The sequence below is a fragment of the Neofelis nebulosa genome, chromosome 7 (genome assembly GCF_028018385.1).
Source record: "Neofelis nebulosa isolate mNeoNeb1 chromosome 7, mNeoNeb1.pri, whole genome shotgun sequence".
Classification (NCBI taxonomy): Eukaryota; Metazoa; Chordata; class Mammalia; order Carnivora; family Felidae; genus Neofelis; species Neofelis nebulosa.
The window spans coordinates 116,813,674-116,828,963 of record NC_080788.1 but is presented as its reverse complement, the minus strand read 5'-3'; the positions used below and the strand labels follow the sequence as shown (position 1 = coordinate 116,828,963).

The window sequence follows — 15,290 nt, the reverse complement described above, 5'->3', positions numbered from 1 at the left end:
GATGATCTACTCTGGGCCACACAATTGAATGGAAGCTGAGCATCTAGTTAAGCCTTGTATGGCTCCAAAGCATGGAAGCCCCATCCTCTGCCTCCTCTCCTGTATCACTTCAGCTCCTTCCCTCTTCCACCTCCAATTCCTGGACTTCACATCCAGACTTCTCAGGCGTCTCACCATCCCTGTGTCCCCGTGTACCTTCACGCCTCGGCCCTCCGCAGTATGACTTCTCTGAGATCATGTGAGGCTTCTCTGCTGTATTCGATGGTGCTGATCACTAGTCTTCTGGAAGTTCTGTACCCCCATGCACTCCAGAACAGAGCACTCTCCTGGTTCTTCTGTTATGTCTCCATCTGTCTCACTGGTAGCTTTTTCTCCACCATACCCCATAAATATGGTCCTCCTCAGTGTCCCACCTTTGCTTCCTTGCTGTATAGTCTTCTTGATCTATTTCATTCACTCAGGTTTTGTCCACAATTTCTGGATCGATGAGAGCCAGATCTACACCTTTAGCCACGTATCCCATTGCCTGCTGGACATCTCTGCCCAAACGCCCCGCCTGTGTGCCTCACGGTTACGCCCCCCCCAGGGAGCTGCTTCTTCCTCAGCTGCTAACACCACCGTTCACCTGAGTTTCTTTCAAGCCAAGCTTGCTCTGTTCTGCATTCCGTCCAACCCCACGCCCTTCTTCCTTCTGCCTGTCGCTGCGCCTACATCAGGCCTTCATCATCTTCATTCTGTTGTACTGCCATCACTTCCTAAGTGGTCTGTGTCATTAGTCTTTCCCCCTCCAAGTCTATCCTCCACACGGTCACCAAAGTAAACCTTGCTCCTGAAGTTCTTTAGTCACTAACAGAACGAGACACAGGCTTCTCATCCGAAAGATGGTACTGTCTGTGACCTGGTCGTGTCTACCCCGCCCACCTCATCTCCCTTCACGCTGCTTCAGGCTTTATGTTTTAGCTGCACATGACAGCCTCTGGTCCCTGCCCATAACTGGCTGTTTCTCATCTCTGTGCCTTTGAGCCGGTCCATCTGCCTTAAATGCCCTCTCCCTTTTCTTGCCCAGGAAAATCCTACCTACCCTATAAAACTCAGCTGTAGGTCACCTCATCCAGGAAAACTTCATGTGCGCGCACACACACACACACACACACACACACACACACCAGGCTGCTTTGGGTATCCTTTCTCAGTCTTCTCGAAAATTCTTTGTCCAAAAAATAAAAATAAAAAAATTTTTGTACAAATCTCCACCCTCCCACTCACAGTCCTGTACAACTCTCTGTTCATGTGTCTCTCATCCTGATCAGAGTGTGAAGACAATGACTCGTTCACCCCGGGTGCCTGACCCAATGCCTGGAACCCAGCAGGCACTGAATAAATGCTCGGAGGATAAATGAGTGGACGCACCAAGTGCAGAGCAGATCTTTAGCTCGGATATCTGGATAGGGTTTCCTTTTCCTCTCTCCTCTTTTAACCTTTGTCTCTCATTCCAATTAAACCAAAACGCTTGAGAAGACTAGACCAAACAATCTTGAGAGCCAGCCTAGAGACAGGTGAAGAGTACTTTGAAACACACTAGGGCCTGGTAAAATATGTCACCTGTTTTCTGTTAGTACGTGAACAACATTTCTGGATCTTCGGCTTTCTCAAATTCATGTATACACAGATGAGCCCCTCCTGAGAGATGGCTTTGGAAAAGTGAGTTTAGCCAAGGGGCAGAGTAATCATAATAATAGATAACCTTTAATAATGATAATAGAAAGCCTTTAGATGTAGTGGTTACATGTGCCAGGCACTGTATCAAGCAAGTTACATAGTTAATATAATTTGCGTAATCTGCAGAATGACCTGGTGAGTGAGGTCCCTTTGCTCCCCCATTTTGCAGCTGAGGAAACTGAGGTACAGAGAACTTGTGTAGCTTGTCCGAGGCAACATAACCAATAAGTGGCACATACAGATATTCGGATATTTAGATAGCGTTAATCGCTGATGAAGCCAATTCTGCAGGTAGATTTTCGTGAGCCAATTAGCCTCGCTTTACTCAGAACCACGTTACATCTTGAGAAGGAAGAAAGGAAAAGAAAAGGTAAGAATTGATACTTTTTGAGCACCTAGTATGTGTCAAGAAGTGCCTTAGGGGTTTTATACAGATTGTCTCACTTGTCACAATAGCCTGACAAAATAGGTGTTCTTATTTTACAGATGGAGAAACCAAGACTCGGCAAGGCTGGGCTCCTTGTCTGAGATTGCCTAGCAAGTGGCAGAGCCAGAGTGGGACACAGGCCTGTCTGATGGCATTGACGTTGCCCACAGTCAGGCCTCAAGGCAGACAGGGCTACTGCGTGGTTGCGCAATGGGGGGTGAGGGGGATGAGCTTCCCTGTACCAGGAAATGTGATTCTGAGTATGAGCCCTTGAGATGCTGGCTGCGTTGGGCAGGCTAGTCTCGAGTGCACCTGCGGTAACCAAAAACCCCTGCACTCTCACTAGCTTCATACCATACAGTTTATCTCTTGTTCACTAGACCACAATGCCCAAGGCGGGACATATTGCCCTCCCTCATCTGGCGGCTCCTCCACTTGGAAAGATGGGGAGCGAGGACGGAGGGGGAGAAGGAGGGAGGGGTCACACAGGCTTTGAACTGCTTTCACCTTGAATTGACACATTGCACTTTCAATTAGAGTCCATTGGCCCAAACGGGTCACGTGGCCTGCTGCAACTGCACGGGAACCTGGAAAATGTAGCAGAGGGTGTGGCTGCTGAGCCAGCACTAGCTTTACCATAGTGCTTCAGGGGTACCTGCCTCTTATCCCCACGGGCTGTTAAACGGTGTTGCTTTGTGAACAGATGTTGATGGTATGGACGTGGAGGTGTGGAATCGCTGCAGCACAGTTCTCAGACCTCTTTCCTCCTCTGTAAAAGCGAATCCTGTGTGGAAGGGAGACCAGGAAGTCCCAACCGGGCAAATTAGCAGATGCCCCTTGAACCCTGTGCCCTCTGGCTCCTGGTCTTGTGAAATTCAGCTTTATTCCTTTGCATGCCCAGGAGAGAGGGTGCATGCTATGAAACCCACTATGAAACCCACTATGAAATGCACTGCCCTGATTGTCCAAAAGGCAGGAAGAAGTAGGCCTTCGGATGGAGCAGGGAAGCGCTGGAGGTGGGGGTGGGGACGTGAGGATGGGGGGGACTCCAGTCACCCTCACTCCACAGCAGAGAGCAATCCTCTTTTATGAAGACATCGTGCCTCTTTCGAAAATAATTTACAGCACAAAACCAAGCCTGCTGTGCGGCATTTCAATTTGTCATTAAAACTCCATTCCTCTTGCCAGAGTAAATGAGCCATTTACAGCCAGGGCGCCAAGATGGACTGTTGTTATGTTTTCTGCCTTTGTTATTATGAATGTTCATGGCTCTTCTCAGACAAGCCCCTGAGGATCCCCAGAGGACTTGCCTTGCCATTCGGGTCAATTAGCTAGGCTTGCCAGTGTTTTCCTGGATATAGGTTTCATTACCCTTGCAGAGGGCCGGGGGAAGCCAGACCTGGGTGCTCTCAGTGTGGAGGGTGATCCTGAGAAGTATCGCTTGCACCTACCTGCGCACTGTCGATCTCTCTGTCTCTCTCTCTCACACGCACACGCACACGCGTGCGTGCTCACACGTGCACACCCTCAGGACGTGCACACACAGCACAGAAGCAAACGCAGGAACCCAGCATCTCCGACTTCCTAGTCATCAGCATTGTCGCATGTCCATTAAGGGTGGGCACATGTGGGGCAGCAGATAAACCTCAGGTGAGTTGAGTATCATTAAGGAAGTTTATTACATTTCCTCTGAAATGTGTGTGTAGACAGGCTGGGTAAGTGACCTTCAGATACGTTAGGCTGTGAAGCTCTTTCCCAGGGTCTTTCTGGTCTCAGAATTCCATCCCCAGATGCTGTTCTGGGTTGTCTGATCCAGAGGAAGCAGAAGACCATCAAAGAAGTCAGTCAAGTATTCATTGAGGGAAAGAGGGCAAGGGGATCCCGGGGGTGTCTAGAGGAAGGCATACTACTAGTGACTAAGGGGAGGTTTGCCCAGAGGTCTGAGGGCAACAGCTCTGTGTTGTTTCTCTCTCTATCCCCCTCTTCCGTATGGCAGATACATTGTACCCTGGCAGGTACACTGAAGGTGCTTGATAAATATCTCTGGCATTGAATTATAAACAGAAGATTCGATTCTGCCCTCAAGTAGTTTACAGTTCAGTTCAGTTTGCAGAAAGCACGCGCCCTCCTATCTCTGCCTTTGAAGTCTGACCTGTCTTGCAACTCCACTGGCCCAAATTCTTTTCTCTAATTAAGACCACCGAGTCACTGCCAACCTCACCATCTCTCTAACAAATCAGGCTTACTTGAATGCTTAAGTGTCTCTTCCACTGGCCTGTGAACTTCTTGGGTCAGGGAGGGTATTTGATTTATCCCTGTATCTCCCACAGTGTCTAGCATAGTGGCTGGAGCACAGCGTTCAATAAATGCATTAAAACATTAATGAAGCTTACTTAATGCTTTTAAAGTTTCCTAAACTTTGCTTTTCTTCTCTGTAAAATAAGGATGAATAATAATAATTATAATATGCACATAGGATTCCTGGGAAGATTAAGGGAGATGATGTTTATAAAGCTCTTAGCATAGACACCTGACTTACAGTGACACAGTAGTTATTATGTAATGGTAGCCTTTGGGAGGAAGTTTTCTCAGTATTGTTTACCCCTCCTACAAAGGAGTCCAGAACAGAATGGTCAGATTCCAGAACACCATGTTTTCTATAGGCACTTCCCTAGGAGTCTAGATAAGGTTATTCAGGTTCACCCCATCATCATCTGAACTCTCTTCCTCTCCTTACAGGCATTGAGTGTGGCCTGCCCAGTCTTGAGCAGGGTATCATCTGAGATGAGTTTGAGTGTAGGGGGATTCTATTCAGGTCTACCCTGTATAGGAAAATGTGCCTTCCCAAGGTCTGTTTGGCCTTCTGTGGAGGAGTCACTCATGGGCATTTAGGCCAAGAGCCCAAGCCAAAAAGGGGGCCCACTTCATGCAGGCCACCGCATCCTACTAGCACCATAATGAGGACGATGCCCATAACTACAACAGAGGCTAATTAACCTGGTGATAACATTGACAAATACCAAGGCACCCTAAGTTCAGACTCCTTGGTGCTCTGTATGAGCTCTAAACTGGGAAGGAAAACTCTTTGGCCAACACCTATCTTGAGAGATGGATAGTAAGAGCTAACATGGAGGTACGACGAGGTACAGAGACTGGAGGGAGAATGATTTTAACAGCCTGAGGCCTGGTCCTTGATTGGGAGAAATAAAACATGTTAAAAGGTGTCACCGCATAACTACTTCAGATTGTCCACGGTTTTGCTTTTGTACAGCTTCTTCTAATATCTTCATATCAAAGTCAATAGCCAGCATGTCGTCAATTTCACCTTAAACTCTTAACGGCGCCACTCTGTGAGAATGTGTGGGATGGGGGGTGGCTTTGTTAAAGAAGTGAGTCCTAAAGAAGAAGTAGCATTTTGTCAAGATAATGTGGGAGGAAGAGCGTGTCTGTTCAAGAGAAGGAATCGCGGGGCCTGTGGAAGGAGGAGAAGGGTGGAGTGGAGTATGGCCACATTGTAGAGAGCCTTGATGATACGTAGAAGGGTTTGGACATTACTCGCTAGACAATAAAGTGACCATAGGAGCTCATTTGAGTAAGAGAATGACAGGAAAGATCAGTGTTCTTAAAGAGTTAGTCTGGCAGGGATATGGAAGACCGCTAAGGGGCAGATGGGGAGAATCCAGAAAGAGGACCACCGATGAAATAGCTGTCGCAGTAATGCAGGTGGCGGACGATGGGGCCTGGGTTGTGTCCACTGAAATAGACAGGAAGAGAAGGGTAAGAAGGCATTCTATGGTGAGAACCAATAGATCTGGAGACTGAATGGCACTATGGAGGGAAAATAAAGAGTTAGCCAAGGATGACTGTCCAGTTTCAATTCTGCATGGCAGAATGGTTAGGACTGCCCTTCAAATAGGTTGGAGAATCTGAAAATGGGGAATAAGCTTGTGGAGGCATTTGGGGGTGTTAGTGATGAATTCCACTTACAGCATGTTGTTTTGAGATGGTAATGGGACACCCATGTGAAAATGTTGTAGGCAATGGCAATATGGTCCTGGAATTCAGGATAGGTTCAGGGCGAGGGACACAGATTAGAGGGAGGTGAGAGTGGAGATGAGCGTGAAGACCTGGAGGTATATGAAATCACCAAACGGGAGAGTTTCGAATGAAGAAAACAAGTCCAAAGGCTAAGTGTGTAGTGTCTTTTCTCCTCATGGTACCCTTCAGACCTGAGTACCAACCATCAGAGTGTCATGATGCTTGATACCACCTAGTGGGTGGCCCTGGGCAAGTCCCTACTCTGGAAGGGCCTGGCTCCTCATCTGTAAAATCAGCGGTTGGACAGGATGGTCCATGTTCTGTGAAGCCATGTTTGGAGAGAACATAAACCAGCTGCTATCAGAGAAGGACATTCTGAGGGAGAACTAAGCCAAGAAAGCCCACCACAGGGGAAGACACTTTCTGGTGCTGGTCCCAGGGAGGCAGGACCCAGCATAATTCCTCACCATCACAATCAGCAGCCTTCGGCTACTACTGGTCACACTCACTGGAAGAGAAACAATTATAGTTGAGAGTTAACCCTTGGGAGATGGCCAAAGAACACTGGTCTGCAAGACCTGTCAATGAAATGCTACTGGGCAAGTTCAAAATATCTGCCTTGCGGTGCACTTACCACACATTGCTCAGATGTCTGACCTATACCAGGTCCACGTTCACCACATCCTCCATGAACCTAGTCTCTGCACCACCCAGACTCACTTTTCAATGAATCAGACATTTGGTCCTTAATTGTAAGTGTCTGGGATACCGTTTACTCCCCCACCCCAATCCTTTCTGTGACCCTGTAATCTAATTTGCATGTAAATTACTTGGAAATGAATTTGGGGGCCATTACTAGGGGAGTAGAAGGCAGAGACGATGGGAAGGGTAGTAGATGTTTCTTGCTACTTCCTGCTGTGCTCAGCAATTAGGAGGCATTCTGGGAACCCCCACCCATTGCCAGGAATTAGTCATGGCATGAATAAACTTGATAGTAGGTTTGGGATGATACCAGCACTCTAAGGTCAAAGAGGCCTTGCTGGAAATGGTGGGAAGAACATAGATCTTTCGCTCCCCTGGGTGCCATCTGAACACTGTTATTCTGGGGCCCTGTATTTAGTTCTAAATTGTGCGTGTATGTGTGTGCGTGCGTGGACGCACGTATGTGTTGATTTTCTTTCCTCAGTTATAGTCTAAGCTTCTCTGGACAAAGTTCTGTGCTGCTTTGTGTTTCTCCAGACAGCTCCTTGCATAGTTCTAAACAATAATAGGGATTCATTCAAGTCCTTAATTTCCGCAGCTCTAGGTTTTCTACATAGGAAGTCTTAGAGCCAACAACTTGGTTGCAAGAGAAGTTCAGGAATTTTTCTTAAAGCATTTTTCACAAATATGAGAAAATGTCAGTTGCACACATCTAAGGGTGGGTGAGGTTTCATGACCCCCAAGTTACGTATCATCATTAATAGAGTTGGTTGGTTGATTGACATAAGAAGCAATCTTTCCAATGTCTAGAGCAGGCTGGAAAAATGGGGAAAAAAAGAATACATCAGGCTTTCCATTTCTTCTGATCCTAGGAGCATCTGATGGAGGCTTTTAGATCCCTAGTATAAAAGCTGGACTCTACTGGTAGAGAAATTCTTTAGGAAGTGGAAGAGAAAACTGGGAGAACTTGAACACACCTTAGATATAACACAGTAGCACTACTTTATTTTCGAACAGATGAAATGGAGACCCAGTGATTAGTTCATGATCACATGCTATTCAGGAAAAGCAGGACTTCTGAGTGCTATTGCCCTTCCCTTCAGCCAGTGGTTCCCAACCTTGGGGAGCTTTAAAAAACTACTAGTGCTCAATCCTTTCCAGACTAATTAAGTCAGAACCTATAGGGGTGAGGCCCAAACATCAGTTGTTTTTTTTGTTTTTGTTTTTTAATATATAGCTCCCCAGCCCCAGGGTTGAGAACCACTGCTCTATCCTATGGGGCTTCTGCTTTATTGTAGGTCAAAATGAGTTCAGAAAAATGTATGAGTCCATTTAAAAATATTTATTGAGTATCTACTGTGTGCAAGGTACTGTTAAGTGGCTGCAGGGAAAATTAGATTGGGGGAGAAAAGTAAAGTTATGGCCTAGATGAGCTTCATTCTAATAGAAAAGACCAGGGATACAAATGAAATGCCACCTTCTTCCACCTCTCCTCCTTTTAACGGTGGCAGATATTGCTAATTGATTTTGGCACCCTTTTTCTCTGACCCAAATATGTTTATAATAAGCCTCTTTAACCCAGGGCTCTAGGCAGACATCACCTTTTGATCTCTTGGCATCCGAGAAGAAACCCATTTATCATTTTGGGGCAACTCATGTGTATATGGTTAGAGTTGAGTGACTGATTTGGGGGAATCATAAGGATTAAACCAAGGATCCGTAGATTCAGGAGCTAGAGAAGGGTCTTGTCTGTCAGGCAGTGATTTTCAACTTCATTTTGTAGGCAATTCAGAGCTATTGAGGTTTTTGCACTAGAAACAGTAAATAAGATTAACCTGGTTACCATGAAGGACCCAGAGATTGGAGTTAGTGAGACCAACTGGAAGGCTATTGCATAGCTGAGTCCTCAGTGCATATATGGCGGCATCCAGGGCCAGCACGTGAGGGGTCACAGTGGAAATGGAGGGATGGGGACAACTTGAGAGACACTGAAAGAGAAGAAGTGCGAGGGCTCCATGACTGACAGAGTGAGGTGGCAGAGAAGAGCACGAGAGAAGTCAGACGAGTACCAGGTGAGTGGGGACATGGTAAGGCCATCACTACAGAGAGGCTGGAGGAGCCACCGGATATGGGGGAGAGGTAGGTAATCAGCATGGCTGTCCAGGTGTTTTCCTCTGGGAGAAACTTGTCCTGAAGTGGAATCAGCACCCCTGGATTTACACTTCTAGTTCCCCCATTTATCTAGCGACTGAAATGGCAATGGAATATGTAAGCCTTATAATTTGTCTTGGTTGTTTCTTCTGTAAAATGGGAGCGATGATACTCGTTTCCTTATCACAGGGTTATTTTGAGGATCAAGTGAGACCCGTGTGGTAGGGCTTTGTAAACAGTAATAGATCATGAGCAGTTGATTAATTATGGATTCTTCTGGCTCATCCACATGCATGTATGCTGGCCCAGGGGGCCCAAAGTCTGGGAGGGAAGCCAGGCCTGGAGGTGGAGACTTGAAAATAAATTTGCTGTGGGAAAGATGATTAAAGTTAGGCGATGTTTAAGACCTCTTAAGTAGATGGTGGAAAGAGAGGTGGAGTTTACATAGAATGTTGAATAACACCACTTTTAAAAATATTTTATCTTATCTCCATCACAAAAAGGTAAACCTCCATAGTCTCCTACCATCATATGCACTGTTCACATTTTGTTGTAGTTCCTTCTTCCATGTTTTTTTTTGTTTTGTTTTGTTTTCAACATAAATAAATATTAATAAAGGAGAATAAGAAAAGGAGAGGGGCACCTGGGTGGCTCAGTCAGTTGAGCGTCTGACTTCGGCTTAGGTAATGATCTCGTGGTTTGTGAGTTTGAGCCCCATGTCGTGGTCTGTGCTGACATTTTGGAGCCTGGAGCCTGCTTCAGATTCTGTGTCTCCTTCTCTCTCTGCTCCTCCCTTTCTCCCTCTCTCTCTCTCTCTCTCTCTCTCCAAAATAAACATTTAAAAAAATTTAAAAAAAAAGAAAAGGAGAGAATAAGACATTAAAAAAATAGTTGAAATAATCCTAACCATGAAGGGTAGTCATAATACTTTTTTTTTTTTTTTTTTTTTTGTTAGAGAAGTGGGGAAAGAAATCACAGCTTCCTGCAATTGGGAAAACTATAAAATTTATTTAGCCTAAACTTATTTTTTTGGCTAGGTCTACATTTATTTTTTTAAATGTTTACTTATTTATTTTGAGAGAGAGAGAGAGAGAGAGAGAGAGAGAGATAGACAGCAAGCAGGAGAGGGGCAGAGAGAGGGGGGGAGAGAGAGAGAATCCCAAGCAGGCATCCTACTGCCAGCAAGGAACCCGACATGGGGCTCAAACCTATGGACCATGAGATAATGCCTTGGGCCGAAATCAAGAGTCAGACACTTAACCAACTGAGCCACCCAGCTGCTGCTAAATCTACATTAATTAAATACGGGTTATACTCCAGGTTCTTGGCTAAAGGCTATCCATGCAATAGATACTATTCCCAGTAATCCTATGGATAGGTAGTATTATCATGCAATTTACAAATGAGGAAACCGAGACTCTGAGGCTTACTATCCTGACTGAGGTCAAAGAGCCCCAGGCCCATCTGACATAATCAGAGCCCCTTTCCTGCCCTTGGCCAGGAAAGCCAGAGCTCTTCATGAGGGTTGGACAGGGGATGCGCTCCCCAGGGGTGTGTCTGAGTCATAAACAGCTGGCAGTAGGTTGAGAAATGAGTCTTCTGTGAAACAGAGCAAAAGGAAATATGGGTCAGGAGACAATAATCACTGTCAACCTTTGTGTGAATGTGTGGTGTGGTGTGGGAGTCACGAAGGATTCTAAAGTCGCACGGGAGGCTCGAGGCTGCCCACTGTCTCCATTTATGCCCTCCTCCCCCTGCTCCACCAAATCGTCTCTAACATGGTTCGCTTTCTGGTTATCTCTGGCTTCTTCAGATGAGAGGTGCTCAGTCACCCTGTGCTGGTGGGACAGGGATACAGCTGTACCAGTGGAGATGAGGAAACCTCTTCTCAGTGACTTTGAGTCTTTACACAGAGAACCCTACTCCATAGTCATTTGAAGTGAGCCTTGGGTCCTGGCCCCTTTTCTTGCCAGCTGGGTAATGCCATGTACGAAGATGCCCTAGGGCCAGAGGCTGGGGAACCACTCCCAGCACCCCCCACAAGATTAGGAGTGCTGACAGAATTGCTTTTTCACAAACAGCCTTCCTGGCTCTTTGGCAAGAAAGCCCTCTCCCCAGCTCTGCTCCATGGCGGCCTCCTGCAGAGCATCCATAACATTGCTGAACTGTTCCCATGGCAACAGAGGAAGGGGCTTTTTGTTTTCCTCAGAGGGTGGAATCTTTTCAACCAGAAGGTGACTGTTGGCTCTGGCTCACAATCTGCACTCCACCCCCTACCCTTGTTGGGCTGCAGGACGAGTTTTGCAGTTCTGGAGTTTTAAACATAATCAAAAGAGGTATAGTATGTGGAAACTGAGCCTGGGAGACTTAAGGAAGCAACTGGTCTCAAGTTTTCTCAGCGACCGTACATCAGAACTATGGGCGTCCATTAAAGAAATCCAGAGATTTTTCCAAGCAAGGGGTCTGGGTGGCATTGCAGCGGGAGACGCTCACCTGGACTCCCATGGGTGTAGAGCAGGGAAGCTTTTTCAAATTTCCCTTCTTTTCCAAGGCCATGATCAAGATGATGGGCAAAGAGAGCCTGGACCTGACCTCATTTTCAGGTAAATGGCCTCAGATGACCTATTTAATCTCTCTAGGCCTTAGTTTTATTTGACGAGGGAGTATGAGATAAGGGGCTCCTTTGGGGGGGGGGGTCTAAAATGCAGTGCTCCTGAGTTGCTAGGGAGGAAAAAAAGAGACTTTTCTGAATTGTTGCCATGTTGCAGATTCTGGGCTGCTCCAGAATGAAGACCTTTCTTAGGGTACTTGACTTGTAAATAGACCTTCTCCCCCTCTGCCTTTGTATTTTATATAAAGGTGGTAAACGAAGCTCGTAAGCAGCCACATGGGCAGAGAACACAGCATAAAGGCCACCTCCATCACGCCTGACCCCACGACAGGCACTGTGAACGGTGAACATTTTGTGAACATCTTCTGGACTGTGAACATTTTGAGGTCAGAGACCGTATCTTAAAGATCTTTGTACGTCCAGCACCCAGCTCAGAGCTCAATACATGTTTGTTGAATGGGTGAACTTGTAAAAGCCCCAGATCATTAGAGCCCAAAGGATCCTTGGGCCTTCAGTGCCTTGTTTTACAGATGAGGAAACCGAGGCTCAGTTATGTCGCTGGTTATAAGCAAGCTCACGGTGAAGGGAAGACCGGGCTGTCTGAGTGCCTCCCTGCCGTTGCCCTTCCTGTGGTGTTTCTAATTCTTTCACCAGTCTTGCCAGGGGTTTACAGGAGCCTACCGCCAGGGCTGAGATCATTTAGAATCCTCTTATCACTCACCAGGAAGGCTGTCAGTCTCCGGGCAGGACGGAGCCAGACTGGACTCTGCCTCTTTGCCCTCTGCTGTTTAATAGCAGGAGAATGTAGGCCCTTGAGCATGAGGATTAGTGTCAGTAGGGGTGTTGCAAATGTACCCCTTTCCCACCCTTAGACTCAGAAGTTAAAGGCAAGAGTCACACTGGTTAAACCCTCCAGTTGCCCTCTCATTTTCCGAGCATTTGTCTACTTTAGTGATCATAGCAATAGCATATTGGTCAGGGTGCTTCATGCTAGCTGTGCTGACAACGCCCGATCTCATTGGCTTACACAGTAAAAGTGTATTTTTCACTCAAGCCACGTCTCACGTCCTGGACGGGTAGTGCTCCTCCAAGCCACTACTCAGGGATGTCGGCTGCTTCCATCTCACAGCTTCCATCCCACAGCCTCCATTTTGGGGCTGCACGGTTGTTCTGGCATAATCCAACCCGTAGAGGCGGGCAGCCTGTGCACCCGTTGCTTACCCAGCCGGCCCAGCAGCGGCACACATCGCGTCTACCTGCACTCCTCTGGTGATCACGCAGTCCTGTGGCCCTCCCTAGAGGCAAGAGGGGCTGGGAAATGTAACCCCAGGCCGGTCAGCCGTGTTCCAGCAACAGCTCTACACTCCGGAAGGGGAGGCTGAGTCTTTACCGGTCTCTACCACATGTAGCTAGCCTTTATGCAACACTTACTATCTACCAGGCAGTGTGCTAAGTATTATTTCAGTTACTGTTCACAACAACCCATAAAGGGTGAAAAACCGATTGTGAGGCATAACATGGCTAGTGCAAGCTTAACACAGCGGTGGGCGGCAAATCCAAAATTCAAGCCGTAACTCAAGAGCCCTCCGTTCATGATGGTTACATGCCACCGTTGGGAGCGTCTGTGTGGTTTTTTTTTTTTCAGCAGTTTACGTTTCCCTTCTACACCTTGGTTTCATCCTTCATAAAGTCCAACTGGATGAGATCTGAGGTAGTCTTCCAGCTAAGACGTTGTATGATTCTTGGGGTGAACAGATCAGATGCGTGCATGTCTTAGCTTGGGCTGCTAGAGCCGAGTACCCTAGACTGGATGGTTTAAAACAATGGACATTTATTTCTCACATTTCTTCAGGCTGGGAAGCCGAGATGAAGGTGCTGACAGATTTGATGTCTGGAGGGAGCATGTTTCCAGAGGTGTAGACAGCCGCCTTCTCGCTGTTTCCTTGCATGGTGGAGAAAGAAAGCTGTGGTGTCTCTTCCCCTTCTTATATGGGCACTGGTCCCATGACGGATGTTCCTCTCTCATCACCTCATCTAAACCCAGTTTACCACCCTCTCCCCCATCACACACTTCCTAGTATCACTTCGGGGAGTGTTAGACCTTCAACATACGAATTTTGAGGGGGAACACAATCTAGTCCATAACAATGGGATCCCCAGTGTTGCTTGACTATAACAAGGCCCTCACAAAGTTCCCTAATTCCCTATAGAAACATGAAGGCTTAGGGGATCCATATAGGGGACAGCAGGTCAAATTATTCCCATTTACCTAGTGAAGGAATCAATATTCAGAAAACTGAGAGTGCTTTTACCCCTAAGGCATGAGTGACTTAAGGGCATCCTTGGAAATCAAGCTTTTTATCCAGTGCTCTTGTCGCTAGAGTGGAGGGAAGAATACTGGTTTTGTGCCCAGATTGTTGATTTCCCAAAAGCAAAATGTGTCACATGGAAACGATTCCCAACAAAAACCTTTGCACTTCCATGAAAGAGTGGAGCTTCAGGACTTTACTGAGCAGTGTCCTGTAGGATCCCTGCATTGACAGCTCTTGAATGTTCGAGATAGCATGAACTGCTCAGCATTCCTTTCCCTTGGAGGTTTCATATGGTAGGAGAGTAAGTCTAAACTCATTCCAGGTTGAAATATTTAAGGGAAGGATAATATTTGAATGGCTATATCCAATAAAGCTATATTTTACTGTGTGCCGAGAAGACCAGTTGTGTGTGTGTGTGTGTGTGTGTGTGTGTGTATCTGTGTACGCGTGCATATGTTCTTTCTACTTGCATCGCCCTGTTGCTCCCACCCACATCATCTTTGCCCCAACCCAGGTTCCTCTTGAGAGCCCCAGACTTGAGGGTGGGAGAACCTTCAAAAAGGCCTCTTATGATGTCTTTTGGAGTCTTCTTTGGTGACATGTTGGAAAGGTTGTTAAGGAACAGGCATCCTTTCTTGAGAATGAATTGTGCCCCCGGAAGGATTATCCGCAAGAAGCTAGCGAGGAGAAAATAAAGACTTGAACGTAGAGCTTACCAGTGGCCAGAGTTGAGGGGACTGAGCTATAGGCAGGGAGGAGTCAAGAGCAACTTCGGAAGACCCCAGAACTTGTCTGGGTGGTTCCTCTGCAGTAAGCGGTTCTTGTCCATCCTTGTTCCAGAATAAGAGAAGAACGTAAGGAGTCAAATGTCAGCAGAAGCAGGGTAGGAAGCAATGGGCACTTGTGATCTGCCTGTCGTAGGCTGGGCTACTGGGCAGCAGGCAGCTTGCTGGGGAATGACCAACCCTGATGTCTTCCCGAAGGCTCCTCCGTCTGTAAGGGCAGGATGTACACAGGGACTGAGACATTTCGCTGACTTGGAGAAGCTTCTCTTCAGTGCCTTGTTTTAAAATGTGATTTGTTTGAAGCCACACTTACTCTGCATCTGCAACCACCTGTCATTTTCATATTCTCTTGTAACGCCCTTCCCTCCTCCTGCTGGAGTTCCTGATTGTTGCTCTTCTAGTCTCCCTCCTTCTCATGTCTGGGCTTAGTAGCAGTACGAGCAGCGTGGCTTGGTCAGTACCACCCGTGTGCCAGGGATTGTGCCAAGTGCCTCACATGAGTTAATCCACCTACTCCTCATGAGAACTTTGTGAAGGAAGAGCAT

General features: G+C 46.9%; 1 protein-coding gene and 1 long non-coding RNA gene across 9 annotated transcripts in view; both read left to right on the top strand.

Annotated features, from left to right (window-relative positions):
* Nucleotides 1-15,290, top strand: part of SLC8A3 (solute carrier family 8 member A3) — a 147,600-nt gene that overhangs the window by 57,102 nt on the left and 75,208 nt on the right. The window lies entirely within an intron of this gene.
* Nucleotides 10,196-14,348, top strand: LOC131517428 (uncharacterized). Of its 2 annotated transcripts, XR_009264590.1 has the most exons (3): nucleotides 10,196-11,640; nucleotides 11,897-12,034; nucleotides 13,501-14,348. It is a non-coding gene; the product is annotated as an uncharacterized LOC131517428 (long non-coding RNA). The 2 variants fall into 2 exon arrangements; XR_009264589.1 differs by having other exon boundaries at nucleotides 10,196-12,034.